The sequence below is a fragment of the Scyliorhinus canicula genome, chromosome 10, assembly GCF_902713615.1.
Source record: "Scyliorhinus canicula chromosome 10, sScyCan1.1, whole genome shotgun sequence".
Taxonomy (NCBI): Eukaryota; Metazoa; Chordata; class Chondrichthyes; order Carcharhiniformes; family Scyliorhinidae; genus Scyliorhinus; species Scyliorhinus canicula.
The window spans coordinates 86,104,228-86,128,897 of NC_052155.1; the positions used below are offsets into that span (position 1 = coordinate 86,104,228).

At 48.6% G+C, this 24,670-nt stretch overlaps 1 protein-coding gene and 1 long non-coding RNA gene across 8 annotated transcripts in view; one reads left to right on the forward strand and one right to left on the reverse strand.

Moving 5' to 3' along the window:
* Nucleotides 1-24,670, forward strand: part of spidr (scaffold protein involved in DNA repair) — a 417,755-nt gene that overhangs the window by 316,052 nt on the left and 77,033 nt on the right. The window lies entirely within an intron of this gene.
* On the reverse strand, nt 575-2,029 carry LOC119972496. The gene is made up of 2 exons (XR_005462059.1): nt 1,868-2,029; nt 575-945 (listed from the first exon to the last, which is right to left on the reverse strand). It is a non-coding gene; the product is annotated as an uncharacterized LOC119972496 (long non-coding RNA).

A 24,670-nucleotide genomic window follows, 5' to 3' on the forward strand; every position in this document is an offset into this window, starting at 1 on the left:
AACCCACCCATTCACTTGATAGCCCACCCAGCCTCCATTTTTAAGAAGGTGGGAGTTTGTGTGGGTAGTATGGGAAAGTGATATTTACACTTTTCCCCATCATGAGCGGGACGGGAGGGTCTTACTTCGAAGACCCCCTCAGAATATCCCACCCCTCACCCACCTGGATATCGTAGTTCTGGGATCCCCCATCCCACTCCCTTCTATCCCCTTGTCACTGCAATCACCCCTCCCCTTTCCAATCTGCATGGTGCCCCCTACCCTTCCGTCCCTCGGTCCCTCAACACTTACCTTTCTGAAGGTCCTAAAACTTAGTCCCAGGCAGAGCACTGCAGTAACGCATCTGGCCACTGCAGCGCTGTGACAGGCCAGGTTCTCATTGGCCAACAACTCTCGCAGGCGGTACGTCCTTCCGAGGGTGGACTGATGTCCCACCCACTGCCCATCAACGCTCAAGTGAGCGTTAAATGGCAATGGGAGTTTGAGAGCCTGGCTGCAAGTTAAGCGCTGACACTGCCTCGCCATCCTTAAAATTCTACCCACAGAATAATACATTTTTTTTAGCACACAGGTCTTGAGATCACAATCACAAAATATTTATTATATTTTTCATAAAACATGGAGGAGCTACACTGATGGCTTAGTTGATAAATGTACTGTCAAATTCTACATGGGGTTGTGATTTGTGCTGGTCTGGACATGCTTGGATGTGAAAAAGGTTGGTTGATTGCCTCCTGCAGTTATGTGATCTTCATTTGGCTCAAACAGGAAAAACAGTTGTTAGAAATCATCCACTTCAGGAGGGTAAAAATGCTGGAGGAAATTTGTTGAGCAATGATTTGCTGACGAGGAACAAAATGTGCCGTCATAAAAGCAAAACATTGCAGATGCTGATGTAAAATTAAAACAGAAAGTGCTGAAAAATCTCAGATGGTCTCGCAGCACCTGTGGAGAGAGAAACAGAGTTTAAAATGTTTTGAGTCCGAGTTGCGAGTCATACTGGAGTGGAATATGTACAGTCTCCTGTGCGAGTATGAAATGAGAGTTAATTTGCTGCCGTCAGTTATGAAAGTAGAAGGTGCAGCACGGTGGCGCAGTGGTTCGCACTGCTGCCTACCGCACTGAGGACCCGGGTTCAATCCCGGCCCTGGGTCACCGTCCATGTGGAGTTTGCACATTCACCTCATGTTTGTGTGGGTTTCACCCCCAACCCAAAACTGTGCTTGTTAGGTGGATTGGTCACGCTAAATTGTCCTGTAATTGGAAAAAAAATAATTGGGTACTCTAACTTTTTTTAAAAGGTTATGAAAGTAGAAAATAACATTCATAGACCTAATTCATTTGCATCTGGCCTTCTCTTTCTTAGGTGGATTGCTTCATGTTTGCAAATTCTCACTCAGTTTTTCATTTACTATCGTCTAATATCCAGATTTTCTACTTAACAAGGAACCAGTAATTTATTTCTAACTATTCTTAAGTCATAGGAAATACATAGGAGTATGTTCTCAGACACGAAAGCATCTTGGCAATTCAAATTATCCTCTCCAACTATCATACGCCCACTCTTGTGGTTTATAAGAATTGAATCCTCTACGTACAACCTTTTTATACATGTCAAGGAGCCAGATGTAGTTTGTATAATACTATCACATTGTATTACATATTTTTCTTTTGATTGTGGAAATTTTAGCAGAACATTTAGCTGGGCAATAAAATGAACTTTGGAGACTTGTATGTTAAAAGATATAGGGCATTAGGTTTGTTTTTCCTGTGGGCAGTTTTGCTGTTTCCTGCTTTGTTCTGAGAAAATCGTGTGGTCTGGCAGGAATATAATGTGTACTGTTTATTTGCTCACATATGACGTTACCTGTGTATGTCTCGGCAATACTGTTCATAAGCATATCCCACAGATTTGGAGCAGGCTGGTTGAAAGGCACTTAGTCCATTCACAGGATAGATTTGTGAAGCTGTTCATGTGACATCAGCACCATGACTGTGCGTAACCTTGAGGTGAAAGCAGAGGCAGTGTGGTGTTTGTTCCTTGTGCAGCTTTTTATAGAATTGATCCAGCTGTAGCTGGTTATACTCAGCCAGTTCAGTTAAAGCAGACTTGTACGTGGGCAGTGACTTTGTTTTGCTAAAAACAAATTTGCATATGAGCAGCATAATCTGAAATAGGGTTAAAATTCTGCTAATCAATTTTACTTTTACATTTTATTTTTATTTTTTTTAAATAATTTTTATTGGAATTTTTTACAGAAAATATAAAAATATAACAACAAGTATAGCAACAAGCAGTAATATGCAACTAACAGCCCCATAACACCCACAATTCCCCCCAAACCGTAACATCACATGTATCACACTCCCCCCACACCCACCGCCCCCCCCAACAAGAGAACTTAACCATAAATTAAAATTAAATAAATCAAATTTAAATAAAATAAGCAAACATAATCAACGTTCCCCCCCCCCCCCCCCCCCCCCCCGGGTTGCTGCTTCTACTGTCCCAGTACCCTATCGTTGAGCCAGAAAGTCAAGGAAAGGTTGCCACCGTTTAAAGAACCCTTGCACCAATCCTCTCAGGGCCAATTTGACCCTCTCAAGCTTAATGAAGCCCGCCATGTCATTGATCCAGGTCTCCACGCTTGGGGGCCTGCCGTCCTTCCATTGTAGCAAAATCCTTCGCCGGGCTACTAGGGACGCAAAGGCCAGCACACCGGCCTCTTTCGCCTCCTGCACTCCCGGCTCTACCCCAACTCCAAAGATCGCGAGTCCCTATCCTGGCTTGACCCTGGATCCCACCACCCTTGACACCGCCCTCGGCACCCCCTTCCAGAACTCCTCCAATGCCGGGCATGCCCAGAACTTATGGGCATGGTTCGCTGGACTCCCCGAGCACCTGACACACCTATCTTCACCCCCAAAGAACCTACTCATCCTCGTCCCAGTCATGTGGACCCTTTGCAGCACCTTGAATTTAATGAGGCTAAGCCGCGCACACGAGGAGGAAGAATTTACCCTCTCCAGAGCATCAGTCCATGTCCCGTCTTCGATCTGTTCCCCCAGTTCCCCCTCCCACTTCGTTTTCAGCTCCTCTACTGACGCCTCCTCCGCCTCCTGCATAACCTTGTAGATATCGGATATCTTCCCCTCCCCGACCCAGACCCCCGAGAGCACCCTGTCACTCACCCCCCTCGCGGGGAGCGCAGGATCCCTCCACCTGCCGTCTAGCAAATGCCTTTACCTGCAGATATCTAAACATGTTTCCCGGCGGGAGTCCAAATTTCTCCTCCAACTCCCCCAGGCTCGCAAACCTTCCGTCGATAAACAGGTCCCTCAGCTGTCTAATGCACGCTCTATACCATCCCTGAAATCCCCCATCCACGTTCCCCGGGACGAGCCTATGGTTCCCCCTTAACGGAGCCTCCATCGAGCCCCCCACTTCTCCCCTGTGTCACCTCCACTGCCCCCAAATCTTGAGGGTAGCCGCCACCACCGGACTAATGGTATACCTCGTGGGAGGGAGCGGCCACGGCGCCGTTACCAGGGCCCCCAGGCATGTATCCCCACAGGACGCTCTCTCCATCCGTTTCCATGCTGCCCCCTCCCCCTCCATCACCCACTTACGCACCATCGACACATTTACCACCCAGTAGTACCCCGAGAGGTTGGGCAATGCCAGCCCCCCCCCCCTCCCCTCCCTCATCTATACTCCGCTCCAAGAAGACCACTTCACCCTCGGGGTGCCATGCGCCCAAACAAATCCCATGATGCTGTTGGTCACCCTTTTAAAAAAGGCCCTAGGGATAAAGATGGGCAAGCACTGGAAGAGGAACAAGAACCTCGGGAGAACCGTCATTTTGACGGATTGCACTCTGCCCGCCAGCGATAGCGGTACCATGTCCCACCTTTTAAATTCCTCCTCCATCTGTTCCACTAGTCTGGTGAAGTTAAGCTTATGAAGAACCCCCCAACTCCTGGCCACCTGCACCCCCAGGTACCTGAAACTCTTCACTGCCCTCCTGAAGGGGAGCCTCCCAATTCCCCCCTCCTGATCTCCCGGGTGCACTACAAATACCTCGCTCTTTCCTAAGCTTAGCTTATAGCCCGAGAAGCCCCCAAATTCCGCTAACAGCTCCATCACCCCTGGCATTCCCCCCTCCGGGTCCGCCACATATAACAGCAGGTCGTCCGCATACAGCAATACCCGGTGCTCCTCCCCACCCCGCACCAGACCCCTCCACTTCCCTGACTCCCTCAGCGCCATGGCCAGCGGTTCAATCGCCAGTGCAAAGAGCAGGGGGGACAGGGGACACCCCTGCCTGGTCCCACAATAGAGCCTAAAATACTCCGATCTCCTTCCATTTGTGACTACACTCGCCATCGGCGCTACGTAAAGCAGCCTCACCCATTTGATGAATCCCTCCCCAAATCCAAACCTCTCCAGCACCTCCCACAGGTACCCCCACTCAACTCTATCAAACGCTTTCTCTGCGTCCAGCGCCACCACTATCTCCGCCTCCCCCTCCACTGCCGGCATCATGATAACATTGAGCAGTCTCCACACATTCGTGTTGAGCTGCCGCCCCTTGACAAATCCTGTCTGATCTTCATGAATTACCTCTGGCACACAATCCTCCATCCTGGTAGCCAGGATCTTCGCCAGCAACTTAGCGTCTACGTTAAGGAGCGAGATAGGCCTATATGATCCACACTGCAAGGGGTCCTTATCCCGTTTTAGGATCAAAGAGATCAGTGCCCGCGACATTGTCGGGGGCAAAGCCCCCCCTCCCACGCCTCATTGAAAGTTCGCACCAGCAGGGGACCCACCAGGTCCGCATATTTTTTTTGTAAAATTCTGCCGGGAACCCATCCGACCCCGGGGCCTTACCTGACTGCATTTGCCCGATCCCCATGACTAGCTCCTCCAACTCTATCGGCGCCCCCAGCCCCTCTACCAGCCTCTCTTGAACCCTTGGGAAACATAGCCTGTTCATGAAGCTCTCCATCCCCTCCCACCCCCTCGGAGGTACCGACCGGTACAATCCCTCGTAAAAGTCCCTAAAGACCCCGTTTACTTCTGTCCCCTTCTGCATTACATTTCCACCCCCATCCTTCACTCCCCCAATTTCCCTAGCCGCATCTCGCCTATGGAGCTGTGCGCCAACATCCTGCTCGCCTGCTCTCCATACTCATATACCGCGCCCTGCGCCCTCCTCCACTGTGTCTCCGCCTTTCTGGTGGTCATCAAGTCAAAATGGGCCTGCAACCTGCGCCGTTCTCCCAGCAACCCTTCCTCCGGTGCCTCCGCATATCTCCTGTCCACCTCCAGAAGCTCTCCCACCAGTCTCTCCCTCTCCTTCCTCTCCCTCCTTTCCCTGTGGGCCCGGATGGAGATCAGCTCCCCGCGGATCACTGCTTTCAGAGCCTCCCAGACCATCCCCACCGTATCATTGGTATCCAGATACCCCTCAATGCTTCTCCGAACCCTCTTACACACCTCCTCCTCCGCCAGCATCCCCACATCCTGGCGCCAAAGCGGGCGCTGGTCCCGCGCCTCTCCCATCTCCAGATCAACCCAGCGTGGGGCATGGTCCGAAATCGCTATGGCCGAGTACTCGGCATCCTGCACCCTTGGAATCAATCCCCTGCTCAGGACAAAAAAGTCCATCCGGGAATAAACCCTATGGACATGGGAGAAAAAGGAATACTCCCGCGCTCTCGGCCTCCCAAACCTCCAGGGATCCACCCCTCCCATCTGGTCCATGTATCCCCTCAGAACTTTGGCCGCCGCCGGTCTCCTACCCGTCCTTGAACTGGACCGGTCCAGTGTGGGATCCAGCACTGTGTTAAAATCTCCTCCCATGATCAGGCCCCCTGCCTCCAGGTCCAGGATGCGGCCCAACAATCGCCTCATGAAGCCAGCATCATCCCAATTCGGGGCATATACGTTCACCAGCACCACCTTCTCTCCCTGCAGCCTACCCCTCACCATGATATATCTGCCCGCCTTGTCCGACACTGCCTCAGCCGCCTCAAACGCCACCCTCTTCCCCACTAGAATCGCCACCCCCCGGTTCTTCGCGTCCAATCCTGAATGATAAACCTGCCCCACCCACCCCTTCCTCAGACGGACCTGGTCCGCCACCTTCAGGTGGGTCTCCTGGAGCATAGCCACGTCCACCTTCAACCCCCTTAGATGGGAGAACACCATGGTTCTCTTAACCGGCCCGTTCAGCCCCCTCACGTTCCAGGTAATCAGCCGGATCAGAGGGCAACCCTCCCCTCTCCCCCGCCAACTAGCCATAGCTTGGCAGATGTTCGCCCCAGGCCAGCACACCCCGCTCGACCCGTTCCCCATGGCGATGGCGCCTCTCCTCTTCCCCCCCCACCGGCCTCCATCGGCTCCTTCCTAGTCATTCCAGCAGCAACCCGGTATCCCCCCCCACCCCCAGGCTAGGACCCCTCATAGCCGCGACGCACCCTCCACGGTACTTCCATGAGTCAGTTGACTTCTGCTGACCCCAGCAGCTCCCGCCAAAACGTATCCCCTCCCGGCATGGGGTCATCCCCCTCTTGCCACACCTCCTTGGCATTGCTGCAGCACGTGAAAGAAGACCCGTAGAGGCCCCGCCCCCACGGCAAGCTCCACCCCCCCTGCCCCGCAGCGCGGGAAACCAGAGGAAAGCCCTCGCTTTCACACTGCCACACCCCACCCTTCTGACGCAGTTCCCCAAAATCCAGTTTCCCCTCAATCCCCAGCCCCGTACAGAAGAGAACATATAGAACACAAACCCCCAACACTCCCCACTTAACCCACAACCATGCCCAACAAACAAACCCACCCGTAAACAGAGCAAACAGAAAACCAGCATACATAACACACACACGTCGAAGTTAAAAAAGTTGAAACAGTTGGAACAAAACAGCCACAGCGGAAACAAAGTATGTCCCCAGGCCCTAGTTCGAGTCCAGCTTCTCCTCCTGTACAAAGGCCCACGCCTCCTCCGGGGACTCGAAGTAATGGTGCCGGTCCTTGTATGTCACCCACAGGCGTGCAGGCTGCAGCATTCCAAACCTGACCTGCTTAGCTTGAAGCACCGCCTTAGTCCGGTTGAACCCGCCCCGCCGCTTAGCCACCTCCGCACTCCAGTCCTGGTAGATCCTCACTACCGAATTCTCCCATTTACTGCTCCTCTCTTTCTTGGCCCAGCACAGCACACACTCCCGGTCACTGAATCGGTGGAACCGCCCCAGCACCGCCCTCGGGGGCTCACCTGCCTTGGACCTCCTGACCATCACTCTGTGCACTCCCTCAAGCTCCAGGGGCAAATGGAAGGACCCCGCTCCCATCAACGAGCTCAACATCGTGGTCACATACGCCGGGAGATCCGACCCCTCCGCCAGGCCCAGGATCCTCAGATTCTTTCACCTCGTGCGAACGTCCAGCTCCTCCTCCCGCCACTTTTTATAGAACATAGAACAGAACAGCACAGAACAGGCCCTTCGGCCCTCGATGTTGTGCCGAGCAATGATCACCCTATACCAGTAACCCCCCCCCCCCCCCCCCCATTAACCTTATTTTGACACTAAGGGCAATTTAGCATGGCCAATCCACCTAACCCGCACATCTTTGGACTGTGGGAGGAAACCGGAGCACCCGGAGGAAACCCACGCACACACGGGGAGGACGTGCAGACTCCGCACAGACAGTGACCCAGCCGGGAATTGAACCTGGGACCCTGGAGCTGTGAAGCATTTATGCTAACCACCATGCTACCGTGCTGCCCGTTATAAAGTGCCTCGTGCAACTCCACTTTCCCCACGAGGACAACGGCCTCCTCCTCTCTTTCAACGGCCTGCCGCTGCAACTCCCGAATAGACTCCTCCTGGGCCTCCTGGGTCCCAAGCAGCTTGGTCGTAGTTGCATTCATGGAGTCCAGCAGCTCAGCCTTCAGCTCAGCAATACAACGTAGGAGCGAGGCCTGTTGCTCCTGCACCCACTTCCACCAGTCCTCGGGTGTTGCGCCGGCCGCCATTTTGTTTTTCTTCCCCTTTTTTGGGGGGAGTTACTGCAGCCTTTTTCACCATATAGTGTGGGGCAAGTTCTTCCAGGCACCTTCCCCCACCGGGATGCATAGAAACAGCACCGTTTGGGGCCCTTGAAACGGCCCAAAAGTCCCTAAATAGCGGGAGCGCTGGCCGCCATTTTGTTTTTCTTCCCCCGTTTTTTGGGGGGAGTTACTGCAGCCTTTTTCACCATATAGTGTGGGGCAAGTTCTTCCAGGCACCTTCCCCCACCGGGATGCATAGAAACAGCACCGTTTGGGGCCCTCGAAACGGCCCAAAAGTCCCTAAATAGCGGGAGCGCTGGCCGCCATTTTGTTTTTCTTCCCCCGTTTTTTGGGGGGAGTTACTGCAGCCTTTTTCACCATATAGTGTGGGGCAAGTTCTTCCAGGCACCTTCCCCCACCGGGATGCGTAGAAACAGCACCGTTTGGGGCCCTCGAAATGGCCCAAAAGTCCCTAAATAGCGGGAGCGCCGGCCGCCATTTTGTTTTTCTTCCCCCGTTTTTTTGGGGGAGTTACTGCAGCCTTTTTCTTCTTCCCACTCCTGGTGAGCACCATATAGTGTGGGGCAAGTTCTTCCAGGCACCTTCCCCCACCGGGATGCATAGAAACAGCACCGTTTGGGGCCCTCGAAACGGCCCAAAAGTCCCTAAATAGCGGGAGCTGCCGAACGTGCGGCTTAGCTCCGCATAGCCGCAACCGGAAGTCCCTACTTTTACATTTTAAATGGTCATCTAATTCCAGACCATGTCGATTTCTTTGTAGATTTTTTTGAACTTTTGGAATAATGTTTGTGCTTTTCTACTTCAATGCTGCTACTCCTCTTAACAAAGTCACAAGTTGCATCCTTTGTGACTACGGCCATGGTAAATTATTCCTCCTCTTCCCTCTCGACCATTTCCAGCCTTTGATGTGGTGGATCACACCATCTACCTCCAACCCCTCATCTCTATCAGTTGGGTGGGACTGACCTCGTCTGGTTCTATTTTTACCTATCCAGTCATATAATTACTTGCAATGGCTCCTCACCCGCTCCTGAACTGTTACCTCTGGTGTCCCCAAGGTTCTATCCTTGACCCACACCTATTTCTCATCTGCATGTTGCCCTTGTCAACATAATTTATAATCGTGTTAGTCTCTACAGTGACACTGATGACATCCAATTCTACCTCACCACCACCTTTCTTTACCTCTCCACCCCCTCTACATTATCAGACTGCTTGTCCAATATCCACTACTGGTAAGTAGAAATTTCCTCAAACTAAATATTGGGAAGACCAAAGCCATTGTCTTCGTTTCTGGCTCATGCACCATTCCCTAGCCATTAGCTTCATCTTCCTCCCTGGCAATTGGTTGTAGCTAACCCAGTCTGTTTGCAACCTTGCTGTTGTAATTGACACCAGGATGAGCTTCTGACCGCATATTCACTCCATCACCAAGACCGCTTACTTTCACTTCTGTAATATCACTGAACTCTGCCCTAGCCTCAGCCGATCTGCTGATAAAATCCTCATCCGTGTCGTTGTTATCTCTAGAATTTACTTTTCCAATGAACTCTTGGCAAGCCTTCCACCTAACGTAAATTCAAACTCATCCAAAACTCAGCTGCCTGTTTCCTAGCTTGCAAAAAAGCCAATTAACTCATTACCCCATGCTTGTTCCGGGAATGTCTCCATCTTTAAAATTTTGATCCCTACTTTCAAATCCCCTCATACCCTTGTCCCTCTGCATCTAGCCCCCTGCAGCCTCAATAAACCCTGAGCTCTTCCAATTCTGTTCTCTTGTGCATGCTTAATTGTAGTCACTGCATCATTGACAGCAATGTCTTCATTTGGGTAGGTCCTAAGATCTGCAATTCTTTCCCACTGAACCGCTCTACTTTTCGACTTCTGTTACCTCTTTAAAGACACTTCTTAGAACTTGCCCCTTCAGTCAAACGTTTAGTCATTTGTCCTACTACCTCTTACAACATTAACTTAATATTATTTTATAATTCAAATTGAATATTGGACTCCAAAATGGCACCAAATTGAATTTGGAGGGCACCAACCCTCCAAAAGAGCACCCTACCTAGGGTCACTCCTCCGCCCTATTCCCATATCCTATTCATCATGGCCAATCCACCTAACCTGCACATCTTTGAACCATGGGAGGAAACCGGAACACCCGGAGGAAACCCACACAGACACTGGGAGAAAGTACAAACTCTTATTGGAATAGTTTTACTGTCCCTTGGTAGATAACTACAACACATCACACGCCCTTCAAAGAAGTAAATTAGATGGCTAGTCTTGCATTGCAGATGTACACCACCTATTGTGGATTTAGAATCACTTTTTTTGGTAAATGGAAAGCTGCCAAACCTAGAAACTGTCTATTTCACTCACACTCACTCAGTCACTCAATCACTTCCTCTCTCTTTCTCTCCTCTGCATGTTATGGTAGTAAGTGTACAGATAGAGCTCTTCCAATTACATAATGAAGAAATGCAACACTCTGCATGATGCTGTGCCTTACAGATGTAGAAGGTCACAGGTTTGATCTCTAATTTGCATCCTATTAGCTTAACTGGCTCCATTGAACTTGGTGTTTCCTAGTTTAGGTAAAAAATCAACCCCAGAGCTTTACTGCCAACTGCTATCTCATAAGAATTACTGGAAAGTCAAGTGTGGCTTTGATGTTCTCCACACTTGAATCTGTCTGATGATATTCTTTTTATCGGGGGACAAATTATGAATAGGCATTTGGGGGAGACACCATATTGAGAGACATTTGTGAAACTGTATCCCAAAAATGAATCAGTATGTTTAGGAAAGAGATAGGAAGAAAATGGTAAGTAATTTAGAGGATATTCTGATGAGAGGAAGCAAAAATGTTTGTATAAATATAATGGAGCAAAAGTAGTCAGCACAGGTCTATAAGAAGGCCATTTTGAAGTTCATTCAGTCATTTATGGCAAATTACATCGAGGGACTTGAATTGCTTGTATGTTTACTAAGTAGTTTTTTTTCTTGTTGTAAATAGGGTTTGTAATTGATTTGTTTTGTGTGCATTTCAAGTTTCTACCATGTATGATGTGCTTCACTAATGTTTCTCTGCCAGGGACCCATTGATTATTTTCTACTCTCTAATACAATTGAGAGTAACACGTAAAACAAAATAATGCATGTACATTTACACATCATTGAAGTTTAGCAAAGATTTAGAAAGAAAAGCTGCTTGGATTGTTTGATTGCTACACATTTTCTAATATCTACAAAGTGATCTAAAATGAAAATACATTTTCTCAAAGAATAGAAACTTACTTTGAAAACCATTGTCCATTCAAGCCAATCTTGCTGTACATTATAGACATAGAACAGCACAATACAGGCCCTTCGGCCCACAATATTGTGCCGACCATTTATCCTAATCCAAGGTCAACCAAACCTACACCCCTTCAATTTACTGCTGTCCATGTGCCTGTCCAAGAATTGCTTAAATGACTGAGACTCCACCACCTCTGCTGACAGTGCATTGCACACACCCACCACTCTCTGCGTAAAGAACCGGACCTCTGACATCTCCGCGATACCTTCCTCCAATCACCTTAAAACTATGTCCCCCTCGTAACAGCCATTTCCGCCCTGGGGAAAAGTCTCTAGCTATCCACTCTATCCATGCCTCTCATCGCCTCGTACACCTCTATCAAGTCACCTCTCTTCCTTCTTCGCTCCAGTGAGAAAAGCCCGAGCTCCTTCAATCTTTATGATGAGAAAGGACTTTGTGGTTTTTGCGTATAGCATGTATTCTTTTTTTATTATATAAGTGCTGCAAACTCATGTCATACGTGTGTGTTCCATTGTATGTAGGTGTGCATAGTATGTCATACTGCAACTGAAATCATTTTTGTGCATTGTAACCTGTTGCTCAATCTTTTACATACAGAAATTGTGATTTTGTTTCTCCATTTTTCACTTTTCCTCCTTCATTTGGGAAGCGGTCTCTTTCCAGAATTTTTCCATCACTACCATCTGGCAGTACACCTGGAATTGGATCTTCAGAGGACTAATTGAATACATGGTGCTGAGCTGCATTGTTAGATTCCATCCTTTAAAATGTCACATTTAATATATTTTTAATCGAACATTGTCCACGCTTGATCTGAACATTGTTTTTTTTTTTTTTTTGTTTTTTTTTAATAAATTTAGAGTACCCAATTATTTTTTCCAATTAAGGGGAAATTTAGCATGGCCAATCCACCTACCCTGCACATCTTTTGGGTTGTGGGGGTGAAACCCACGCAGACACGGGGAGAATGTGCAAACTCCACACGGACAGTGACCCAGGGCTGGGATTTGAACCCGGGTCCTCAGCGCCATAGGCAGCAATGCTAACCACTGTGCCACCGTGCTGCCCCGATCTGAACATTGTTAATTTATTTTAGATCCAGTGAGTGATTGGTGGGCAAAGTCCACAGCATTCATTGGCTCAGACATTTTTTTCTTCAAAGGTTTTAAACTTTCCTTTTGTGTGGCTTGCTAATATAGAAACAATCAGAGAGTGATTTTGAAAAAGAATAACCTGGATATGCTGTTCCAAAAACTGATTAAAATTAGAAATTAACAGATTTGTTTCTCGCTTTAAGCAAAGCAGGACTGAGTTGTTTTTCACTGAGGGAACACAATGTACTGGCTGTACCCAGCTTCAGGAGCTGTTTATCATAATGTTCCTCCATTCTGATTGGTAGAGTCAATGGAATTTTACTCCGCCTACTCCAGCTATCCCATTGAGGCCTCTGAGATTTGTGGTTACTTTTGTGATTCTAGCTGCCTGTCACAGGCTGACATTTTTGACCCTGCGGGGAATAGCAAGCAGTTCCTGGAAACAAGAGTGTGTTGGGAACTGTCGCTGTAACTCTGTAAACAGAACTGCAAACTCAATTAAAGGGACATGAATGAAAACTTTTGGAAAAACAGGAGTGAAAAACAGAAAGCCATAGTCAGGAATGTTACTCAGTGTGCTTTGTTGTTGTTCCATGAAGACTAAGGAATTCAGTTGCACATATACTTACTGTTTTTCTCAGAATATTATTATTTATACGTCCAGGATACGGATAAATGACTTGATCATGAGTATACATTGGAGAGAAATTTATAGAATTTCATCCACTAGTGTCGTTTGTCAAATGGGTCCAAATTATGTGGCACCTTTAATGCAATAAAATGTCCCAAAGCACTTCACAGAAGCAAAACAAAGCACAATGTGACACTAAGCCTCTTAAGGCAGTATTAGGGAAGTGGCCAAAAGCTTGATCGAAGAAGTGGGTTTTAAAGAAAAGAAAAGTAAAGACAGAGAGCTTTAGGAAGGAAATTTCAGAGTTTAAAGTTTCAGCAGCTGAAGGCATGGCTACCAATAGTAGAGCAACTAAAACTGGGTGTGCTCAAGAGGCCAGAATTAAGAGAAGTACAGGTAGCTTGTTGCTATATTTATTTGGTTCTAAATATGGCAGTCAATATGGTCGCCTTCCTTAATCCTAATTATGTTTGCTTTAGAGTCGTCAGGTATCTTTTGATACCGCCACAAGGTTCAAACCCGAATACTGATCAAAGAGCCAATACACCAGTTAGTTAGTTCAAAGTCAATACTATTTATTTACACATACTGTAATATCTATCTCTAACGCTAACGCCTATACTTAACTTCGGGTGCCCACTCAGTCAGAGGAACAATGGCCGTTGTTCAGATCTGAGGTCGTTGGGTTCGAAGTGGTACAGGAGAACAGCTAAGGTGGTCCATCTGGAAGCGAGCGTTGACCTTGGACTTACTTGCTTCTGGTGAAGCTGGTGGACGGGTCTCTCCACTTTGAGAATCGAGTCCAAGAGAGCGATTCTCTCTCTGGGGTTTCTTCTTATACTCGAAGGGGCTTCACGCGCTTTTGGGCAGGTCTTGAACTTGGCCCCAATTAATTGGGCCGTATCTTGATTACTCGTATTGATCTTGACCAATAAAGGGGTGGGTGCCCTGATGGCTGGGCGTGTCCTGGGTGGCTGTTGGCCTGGCTTTGTTTACGCTTTCGGTTTGGGGAACTGGCGCCGGGGTGTCTGGAGCTAGATCGGTTGCTTGATTGTCTTTCCTTTGTTCACGGAGATGGGCCATCAATATGTTAATTGACCTACTGTTTCAGTCTTGTCCGGGAGCTGCCTTCTCAATACGCATACAGGCTCTGTGCCTACTTGCTTTCCTAACATTGTTCATATTTCCCTACAGTCATTGCGATCATCCGTTTTGTATTCTGGAAGTGGCTATCCCAGATGGCTACAAGCTCAAAGGGTTGTAGAATTGGGGAAAATTATTGAGAATAGAGAGAGGCAAAGCCATAGAAGGCCATGAAACCAAAATGAGAATTTTAAAATCAAAGCATTAGTCAGTGTAGGTTGGTGAGCGCAGGGGTTATGGTGAATAGGAATTTTTGTAAGTAAGGAGATAGGCAGCAGGGTTTTGCATGATCTCAATTTTATAAGGGGAGTGCATTGTGATACACAAGTTTAGTTTAGAAGTAACAAATTCAGTTCTTTTTGGTAGTGCATATATTTCTAATCACAGCATTATAAGGCCAATGCTATACTCAGAGGGATTCCAACATTTATATTGGAATTGCACTTACCTTTTCATTTTCCACGTTTAAGTGAAGACAAGTTACCTGAGTTCCTTGTCAAAGTTGAGTTCTCCGGCTTTGAATGTTAAGACGAGGCTGGTCAATTTTGCGAGAGGCCTACTTGAGTATGTCTGCTCCGGAGTTACCCAGGACGCCGGATCGTATGACCTCGCCTCAGAGACCCCAAGCAGGCACCGTTTAACACTGGTTTTCACAAATGTGGGCCAGGCATACTGGCATTTTGTGGGGGAGGGAGTCCCCCAGCCGATCGGACGCCCCTGAGTGGTTGAGCTCTGGGCAGGGTGGTACCCTGGAACCCCCCCCCAATGCTACCCAGTCACTGGTACTGCCAACCTGGCAGTGCCACAAGGGTGCCACCCTAGCAATGCCAGGGTGCCCATGAAGCACTGACAGGGTGCCAAACTGGCAGTGCCAAGGTGCCCAGGTGGCATCTTGCCCATGCCAAAGACCGGGCCTGGGGTGCCCTGCCCTTATGAGGTGGAGTGCGGGGGACTTGAGGAACCTCTAATTGGCATTGGGGTGGGGGTCTGGAGGCTGCTGTTGTGTTTAAAAATGACACCCCGATCTCTTCCTGCATTTGCGAGCTGAGCTTGTTAGTGCAGGCAATGAGTCTAAGTGCGGCCTCAGCAGGGCATTCCTCACCAGGGCCCGGAAAAGAATAAGAGTGGCATTTTAATAGCAGGGTCGTTCTCGGCGCTGCAAGTGCTGGGAAACACCCGGCTAAGTGCTCCCAAAATCTGACTCTTTTTTTTCATTAAATCGCCCCCATTAGCTTTGACTGAAGCAATGAGCAAAATCTTTTCCAAGCTGTATAACCAAAAAAGGATCTGCAAGCTTTTAGTAGTTTCAAGCAAGGATATATTTTTTTGGTGAAGGTAAGGGATGAAGAAATGTCATTTATATAAAAAGGCAAGAAAGAAAAAGCCAAGCCATATCAAGCAATTTACTTTGGTTGCTCTGGCAAACCTATTGCACTGCAAAAGCATCCTGAAGTTCAAAACACTGGTTGGTATTCACTGTCACAGCTACCTTCCTCTACAAAATATGTATCTAGTTCTTGGTGGCCCTCCAGACCAATCCCAAGCAGACCATTGCTCCTGCCCATGTTACTGTTGCCAGGAAATGCAGGTCTAGCTCCCTGAAGTTTACTGCTTTTCTCTTGGATCCCGTTGTCATCTGTCTCCAAGGTTACTGTTTCCTTTTGTCCATTGGTTGCACCTTTAAGAAGCAACACATTTTATGTTCGGCTGTATTAGATTTCTGCATCTTATCAAGCTAGGTTTGGGGCCCCGTTCTCCCTTCCAACTTGTGACAGCCTTAGTTTATATTTGAATTATAAACAAAGAATTGTGCCTCTGTATCAATACTGCCAGTTTATGTTTTATTGAAAATTATTTGAATGTGAAGTGGACAATGAATTTGATATAATTTCCCAAAAAATCGATAGAAGTTTTTAATTTTTTAACTTAAAGAAATAGTAGAGATAGATTTGCAAGATTATTTACATGTAATCAATCAGTATTTGTAAAACATTTATTTAAGAACAATCCAGAGTAAGAATAATTAACTGTGGGAAAGCCAACTTTAATGTGTAAGAATGGACCTGGGCACGATAAATCAAAGGTTTGCAGGAAAACGATAACTGAACAATTGGCTACCTTTAAAGAAGGGATCGTTTGGCACAGTTACGGTATATTCTCACAAAGGATTAAGATAGGGCAAACAAATCCAGAGCCTGCCTGGATGATGAGAAAGATAGGAGACAAAATTCTCCCATCTGGGACTATGTCCCATGGCAAGAGCACAAATGTAGGTGGAATGTTTTATGCGGCAGAGGCTGGCAGGAAATCACACCATGTTGTTCGGTCCTGATCTAATTAATTATGCAACCGGGGGTTTGTGCTCCATTTCATGGTGGGGCGGGCATGATGCCATGAGTCCTGCCATCATATCTGAGTGAGATATTAAAAGGCACCCAGCATCACCAAACCACCTTTGAAGAAAGAAAATGGACCTCCTCAATGACACTGAAGCTGGAAGATCCACCTGATAGATGCTCCCCCCACCCATTTTAATGGTGTTCAGGGGTCCACGGTTGATAGCAACCTCTATCCCGAACTCCAGAAACAGCCTCAGACATTTACGGATGAGTCCTGATTTCTGCATGCTGTTCCAGACGTGTACTGGTCTGGCATGATTTCTCGCTGGTGTCACGGATAATTGTGAGTGGGGGAAAGATTCCGGTTGGGCTTCATCTGCTACCCATTAATAGCATGCAAATCACTTTCACGTCGGCTTCAGGTGGGTTTCCCGGTCCGCCATGGCAAGCATCAGCGGAAGATACCATCGGAAAATCACACCTGACAATTTTTAGTCTCGGCCGAATTCTCTCCCTGATCCAACTGCCTTTGAACCCGCTGGCAGAGCCATGGGAGATTTCCGCCCAGAGATGCAAATGAAGAAGGAAAAGTGTGCTTCTTACAGATGTCAGGTGGATAATATATTGACAACCATGCTAAGTATAAAAGGTTCAAATGGGAGGTGAAAAAGCAAATAAGAGAAGCTAAGAGCGAGTATGAAAAGACTGGTGGCTAGTATAAAAGGGAATCCCAAAGTCCTCTGTAGGCAAATACACAATAAAAATGTGGTCAAAAGAAGAGTGGGCCAATAAGGGAGCAAAAGGGGGATTTACATACGAAGGTAAGGGCCTTAGCTGAGGTATTAAATGAGCACTTTACAGCTGCCTTTAGCAAAGAAGAGGATGCTAGCTAGGCCATGATGAAAGAGGAGATAACTCAGACACTAGAAGGATTTAAAATTGATAGGATGAAGGTATTAGGTTGTCTGTACTTAAAGTTGATGAGGCACAGGGCAGCACGGTGGCACAGAGGTTAGCACAGCTGCCTCATGGCGCTGAGGTTCCAGGTTCGATCCTGACTCTTGGTCACTGTCCATGTGGAGTTTGCACATTCGGTGAGACTTCCGGTGACGGTGATGTGATGTACGGACCCAGGAGATCGGTACGTATTGGTCAGCGGTGTCCTAGACGGGGCACCAGTAGTTCTGGTAAATGTGCCCAACTAAGACGACACAGACTTCATAAAAAAGACCATGGCGGAAATCCCCGACATCGACACACACCGACTGATAAAGGGGGGTGACTTTAATGGGGGGGGGGGGGGGCGTGCGGGACCCGTTGACTGACCGATCAAACCCCAGAACTGGGAAAACGACAGGCATGACGAGGAAACTGGGACCATTTATAGCCGAAAAGTGAGTGGTGGATCCGTGGAGGTCCTGCACCCCAACGAGAGGGAATTCTCGTTCTTCTCGCTGATACATAAGGTATACACCTGAATCGACTTCTTTGCGGTGAGGAATTCGGTGCTTCCAGGAATAGTCGGAGTGGAATACTCCGCGATAGTCATCTCTGACCGTGCTCTGCATTACATGGATGTGAGGTTAGAGACGGGTCATGCTCAACACCCAATATGGAGGTTGGATACTGACCTCCTGGCCAGCAATGCCTTCTGCCAGAAAACATTACAGGGCTTAGACAACTATGTGACGAACAACCGGAATGGGGAAGTCTCACCTTCCACATTCTGGGAGGCACTAAAGAATGTGATCAGCGGGAAATTATAGTCTACAAGGCGCGCAGAGACAGGGAAGAGAGGGCGGCCAGGGAACAGTTGACCAACTCCAACTTGGAGGTCGACAGAAGGTATTCTGAGGCCCCGACCATAGTGCTGCTGGCGGAGAGGAAAAAACTACAAATGGACAACACTACTGGATCCCAAACGCTCCAGTACCTCGAGGAGGTATTTCCATTCGACTCTGTCAAAGTCTTTTTCTGCGTCCAGGGACACGATCACCTCAGGTGTCCTCTTCCGGGGGGGGGGGGGGGGGGGGGTCCTTATTAAATTCATCAGCCGCCTGATGTTCGCAGTGAGTTGCCTACACTTGGAAAAGCCCTTCTGGTCTTCTGCGACCACCTACGGTACTCAGTTCTCCAGTCTCTTGGCCAAGAACTTCGCAAGTATCTTCGCATCTCCATTCGGTAGTGAAATGGGTCTGTACGAGCTGCATTCCGTCTTTTTTGGGTATCAGCGATATCGTGGCGTGTGCTAGTGCTGGAGGTAGGGTGCCCCTCGCTAGTGAGTCTGCGAACATGTCCCTTAGATTTGGGGCTGGGCTGGCGAAATTTTTTATGGAAGTCTGCTGGGAACCCGTCCGGTCCCGGCGCCATACTTGTCTGCATGAAGCTGATGCTTTCCATAATTTCTCCCAGATCTATTGGTACTTCCAGTTTCCACCGCCTGCCCTTTCCCACAGCTGGCATATCAAGTCCGTTGAGGAACAAAGACCCCGAGGGTGAGGAGGGTGTTCCTGGAGCGGGGTAGGGAACTGGGGGGGTTGGCGTTGCCCAACCTGTGTGGGTACTACTGGGCTGCGAACGTGGCAATGATACGTAGGTGGGTGATGGAGGGGGAGGGGGCTGCATGGAAGAGGATGGAGGCGGCGTCCTGTGAGGGCACGAGCCTAGAGGCGCTGGTAATGGCACCGTTGCCACTCCCCCCAGCAAGATATACTACGAGTCCGGTGGTGGTGACTACCCTCAAAATTTGGGGGCAGTGGAGGCGGCATAGGGGGAGGTGAAGGCTTTAGTTTGGTCCCTAATACGGGGGAACCACCGGTTTGTACCAGGTAGGATGGACGGAGGATTTTTGAGCTGGCACAGGGCAGGTATCGGGCGGATGGCGGACCTCTTTTTCGATGGGGAGTTTGCGACCTTAGAGGAGTTGGAGGGGAGGCGGGGTCACCCCCAGGGAATACCTTTAGATACATGGAGATTAGGGCGTTTGTTAGGCAGCAGGTGACGGAGTTTCCACTGTTGCCGCCAAGGGGGGTTCAGGACAGGGTGCTCTCGGGGACGTGGGTTGGTGAGGGGAGGATCTCGGCAATCTATCAAGTGATGCAGGAGGGGGAGGAGGCCTCGATGGAAGAGCTGAAAGATAAGTGGGAGGAGGAGCTGGGAGAGCAGATCGATGAGGGGACGTGGGCGGATGCCCTGGGGAGGGTGAATTCCTCCTCCTCTTGCGCGAGGCTTAGTTTTATCCAACTAAAGGTGCTGCATAGGGCGCATATGACTGGGACAAGGCTGAGCCAGTTCTTTGGGGGAGAGGACAGATGTGTCAGGTATTTGGGGAGCCCAGCAAACCACACCCACATGTTTTGGGTGTGCCCTGCGTTGGAGGGCTTTTGGAGGGGCGTTGCGGGGACATTGTCAAGGGTGGTTGGTTCCAGGGTGGAGCTGGGCTGGGGGCTCGCACTTTTTGGGGTAGCATCGGAGCCGGGAGTGCAGGAGGCAAAAGAGGCTGGTATTCTGGCCTTTGCGTCCCTGGTAGCCCGACGCAGGATTCTTTTGCAGTGGAAGGATGCGAAGCCCCCGAGCGCGGAATCCTGGATCAGCGATATGACTGGATTTATCAAACTGGAGAGGGTCAAGTCTGCCCTAAGGTGCAAGGGTTCTTCTGGCGGTGACAGCCGTTTCTAGACTTCCTGGCGGAGCATTAGGGGTTGGTCAACTTCAGCAGCAACCCCAGGGGGGGGGGGGGGGGGGGGGGGGGGGTGGGCAGGGGTGCTCTTTGTTCGCTACATGGGGATGTGTATTTGGTTTCATGTTTATTATTTTTGTTAATTTATTGCTTTTGCATTGGGGGGGTTACTGTTTTTCTCTTTTCTTCTGTGTTGTTGGTTAAAATTTGTTGAAAATTTGAATAAAAATTATTTATTTTTTTTAAAAAGTCCTTCGAGGAACTGTTTCATCCCCATCACTACCAAACCTGCAGTATTACCACTAGGCAGCCACGGCAGAAAGAGTGAGAGGATGGGTACATGAGCCCAAAATAGAATGGGTGCGGATGGAGGAGGCCTCCTACAAGGGGACAACCCTCCGGGCCCTTGCCACGGCAGCACTCCCAACCCCCCCCGACTTAGTAGACATCCTGCCCAGTGGTGGTAGCCACACTAAGGACGTGAAACCAAATGAGGCAACATTTTGGTCTGAATGACATGCCCCCCATGGCCCCCATCTGCGGTAACCACAAGTTTCCACCAGTCATGCTAGACATCATCTTCAAGAAATGGAGACAGGACGGAGGGACGCTGACAGTTAGGGACTTTTACATGGGAAACAGGCTAGCGAGACTGAGAGAACTGATGGAGGAACTGGCACTATCGACAGGACAGAAACTTAGGCACCTACAAGTAAAGCACTCCCTTCGCAGGGAGACAGTAGGGTACCCCAGGGCCCCTGAGACCACACTGCTAGAGGACCTGATAAATACGGACAGTGAGGAAGGGTGAAACTATGAGAAAATGTACGGACAGCTATTAGACACAGCAAGATTGCCATTGGACGAGGCCAGATGGAAATGGGGAGACAAACTGGGGACAGAAGTGGGCTGGGCCTCTGGAGCGAAGCACTGAGCAGGGCCAACTCCACCTACTCCTGCGTAAGTCACGGCCTCGTGCAGTTCAAAGTGCACAGAGCGCACCTAACTAGAAACTAGAACCCAAATGAACAGGTTCTTCCCGGAGGTGGAGAATAATGTGTACGGTACCAGACAGGCCCGGCCATCCTCGCCCACATGTTTTGGGCTTGTTCCAAACTTGCTGGTTTCTGGACAGCCTTTTCCAAGGCAATGTCCAAGGTTGTGGGGGTGAGGGTGGAGCAGTGCCCAAGAGTAGCAATCTTTAGGGTATCCAAACGGCCAGGGCTACACATGGGGAAGAAGGCCGACGCCGTAGCTTTCACTTCCCTAATCGCACGCCAGGGAATCCTGCTCGGCTGGCGATCAGCATGATACACAGCTGCAGACTGGCTGGCAGACCTAGCGGAATTTCTCCACCTGGAGAAGATCAAATACACCACCCGAGGGTAGGATGAAGGCTTCCTCAAAGCATGGGGATGATTTGTCGGTCTGTTCCAAGACGTGTTCGAAGCCAACAGTAACTAGAGGAAAAAGTGAGAGATAGAAGTCAGACAGCAATACACAACTCTGGGGGGAGGAGGGGAGGAAGAATGGAGGGAGCTCGGAGGAACTGAGGGGAACAGCACAGAGGAAGGGACAGGGGGCGGAAGACCCCCCCAACACGCAAGGCGGACACAGCAGAAAGCACAAAGGAAAGAAGGGAGGAAAGGGGAGAGCAGAAGCCAGGGGACAGTACACCCCGAACGTAAAGGGAGGATGCCGGGGGGAGGGAGGGAAGAGGGGAGAGGAGGAAAGCGCACCAAGACAGAAGATAACAAGATTTACATAAGAATCATACGTACTGCAAATATTAAACATAAAGTGCAACTATATAAAAATTGAAAAACTAATAAAAATATTTTTTTTTAAAGAATGTTTTTTTTTATTAAAAAGAAAAAGTTGGATTATGCTACAACATTCCCTTACTCCCAACTTAGCTTAACAAATGCACGCAGAATTTAAGATTAATGTGGGCTACAAAGTATATTTTAAGCTACAATGGTCTTAGTAACAGAATGTCCCTTTAAGCACAAAGATTCTGCGGTAAAATACACCCTCCACTCTGAACCCAAATGAATGTCTCTTCAAATGCCCCCGCACCTTGCCAAAGCCACAATCTTTGTGCTCCTTAAAGAGGGTAAGTACCCTGTAGAGTGTGGGTCCTACCGAACCATTGAACTCCTTAACACAGGTGGATGGAGCCCTGTCTTCTAACTATAATATCGGAAAATCAGACCGATGCCATGGGAGGCATCTCAGTCAGACCGAAATGTTGCCTCATTTGGTTTCACGTCCTTAGTGTGGCTACCACCACTGGGCAGGATGTCTACTAAGTCGGGGGGGTTGGGAGTGCTGCCGTGGCAAGGGCCCGGAGGGTCGTCCCCTTGTAGGAGGCCTCCTCCATCCGCACCCATTCTATTTTGGGCTCATGTACCCATCCTCTCACTCTTTCTGCCGTGGCTGCCTAGTGGTAATACTGTAGGTTTGGTAGTGATGGGGATGAAACAGTTCCTCGAAGGACTTTAAAAAAAATAATAATTTTTATTCAAATTTTCAACAAAATATATTAAAGGTAGACAGTTATTGACCAATGTCCAACGTAATTCTCCTCCTGGGTTTGTCTGATGTACAATGCCCGAAAGTCAATATCCACACAAATATAACCTTCTCAGAATATTTTCTGCAAGGCCCCTTTCTCCATTGTTCTTTCGCCATTGAACGTCCGGCGATAGCGCTGAGGGCATCGGATGCATGGGGGCAATATAGCGGGAAGGAGAGGAGCACCAGATCTCACTCCATGCCGATGATCTACTCTTATATATTACGGGTCCGGTCTCCACAATAGAAAACATCATGAAGATAGTCACAAGTTTTGGCGCATTCTCAGGTTATAAATTTAATGTGGGTAAAAATGAGTATTTTCTAGTGACTCCATCGGCCAGAGGGGCTCAACTTGGTTTGCTGCCGCTTCGTCTCTCGCTTTCTAATTTTCGATACCTGGGGATCTACGTAGCCCATTACTGGGCTTTATTCCACAAACTGAACTTTTCAAGCCTCATCGGCAAGATTAAAATGGACTTATAGAGGTGGAATAGTCTCTCTCTGACTGTTGCAGTCAGGATCCAAACTGTCAAGATTAATGTGCTCCCTAGGTTTCTATTCTTATTTCAATGTATCCCCATTTTTTTGGCGAAAGCATTTTTTATTACAGTCAACAAATTAATATCAGCTTTTATCTGGGCAGGAAAGAGTCCTAGAGTCTGCAGTGATCTGCTTCTGACAGACAGAGGATCGTCGGGCTATCAAATCTCCTGTTTTATTACTGAGCTGCCAGCGTACAGCAAATCTACAGTGGCTCAGTGACTGGGGGTTGAACTGGAGTAGAATGGAGGTATGGTCTTGCGCCGGCAGCTTCCTCCCTACACGCCACAATTATCACGTGGCGACCTCATCCCTCAGGATTTGGAAGTAGTTCCAGGAGCACTTCAATCTTCTCTCACTGTCCTCACTTGGCTCGATATGTGATAACCACCTCTTTGTGCCTTCGAATTTGGGCCCATCGTTCTGGTCCTGAGGAACAGGAGGTCTGATGCACTTTGGGGATTTATTTATAGATGTAGGCTTTGCCAGCCTTGAAAAATTCATGGACAGATACAATCTGACCCAAACTTTTTTGTTTCCTTCAAATTCGGGATTTCTCACGTAAGTTCTTTTCCTTCTAACTCCTGACATCACCTTCTTCCCTGCTGGAAAAGGTATTGGTCTTGACACAGCAGGGGAGAGGGTCAATTCCAAATCTGCACAACCACATTTTATCTTCAGATCCTGCCCCTTTGGACAGAGTATACGAGAAGCGGGTGGAGGAGCTAGGCTCTGAGCTTACTGAAGAGGTTTGGAGGGAAGCCCTCTACAGGATCAATTCAACTTCATCTTGTGGCAGACTATTTGGTTCAGTTCAAAGTATGCATTGTACAAAGGCAAGGATGAGTGGATTTGTTCAAGGCAGAGAGAACAAATTGGCTGCTGTTTACTTACACTGGCTAACCACACGCATGCGTTTGGTCTTGTCCTAAGTTTACTAGATACTGGGTTTCCTTTTTCAACACAACAGCCAAGATTTTGCAGATGAACCTAGAACCCTTGCCCACTGGTTGGAATATTTGGAGTTTCAGACTCCCATCACTCTACTCGGGAGTGAGGGTGGATGCTTTTGCCTTTGCTTCCTTAACAGCCAAGAGACGAATACTGGAGATCTCTCTCACCACCCAAAGCTTCTGCATGGGTGGGAGATATGATATCAGTCTTGCATCTGGAAAAGATCAAGTATACTGTCACGGGCTCGGTGGGGAGATTCTACTAGAGCTGGTGGCCGTTCATTTCTTTCTTTAAAGACCTTGACATG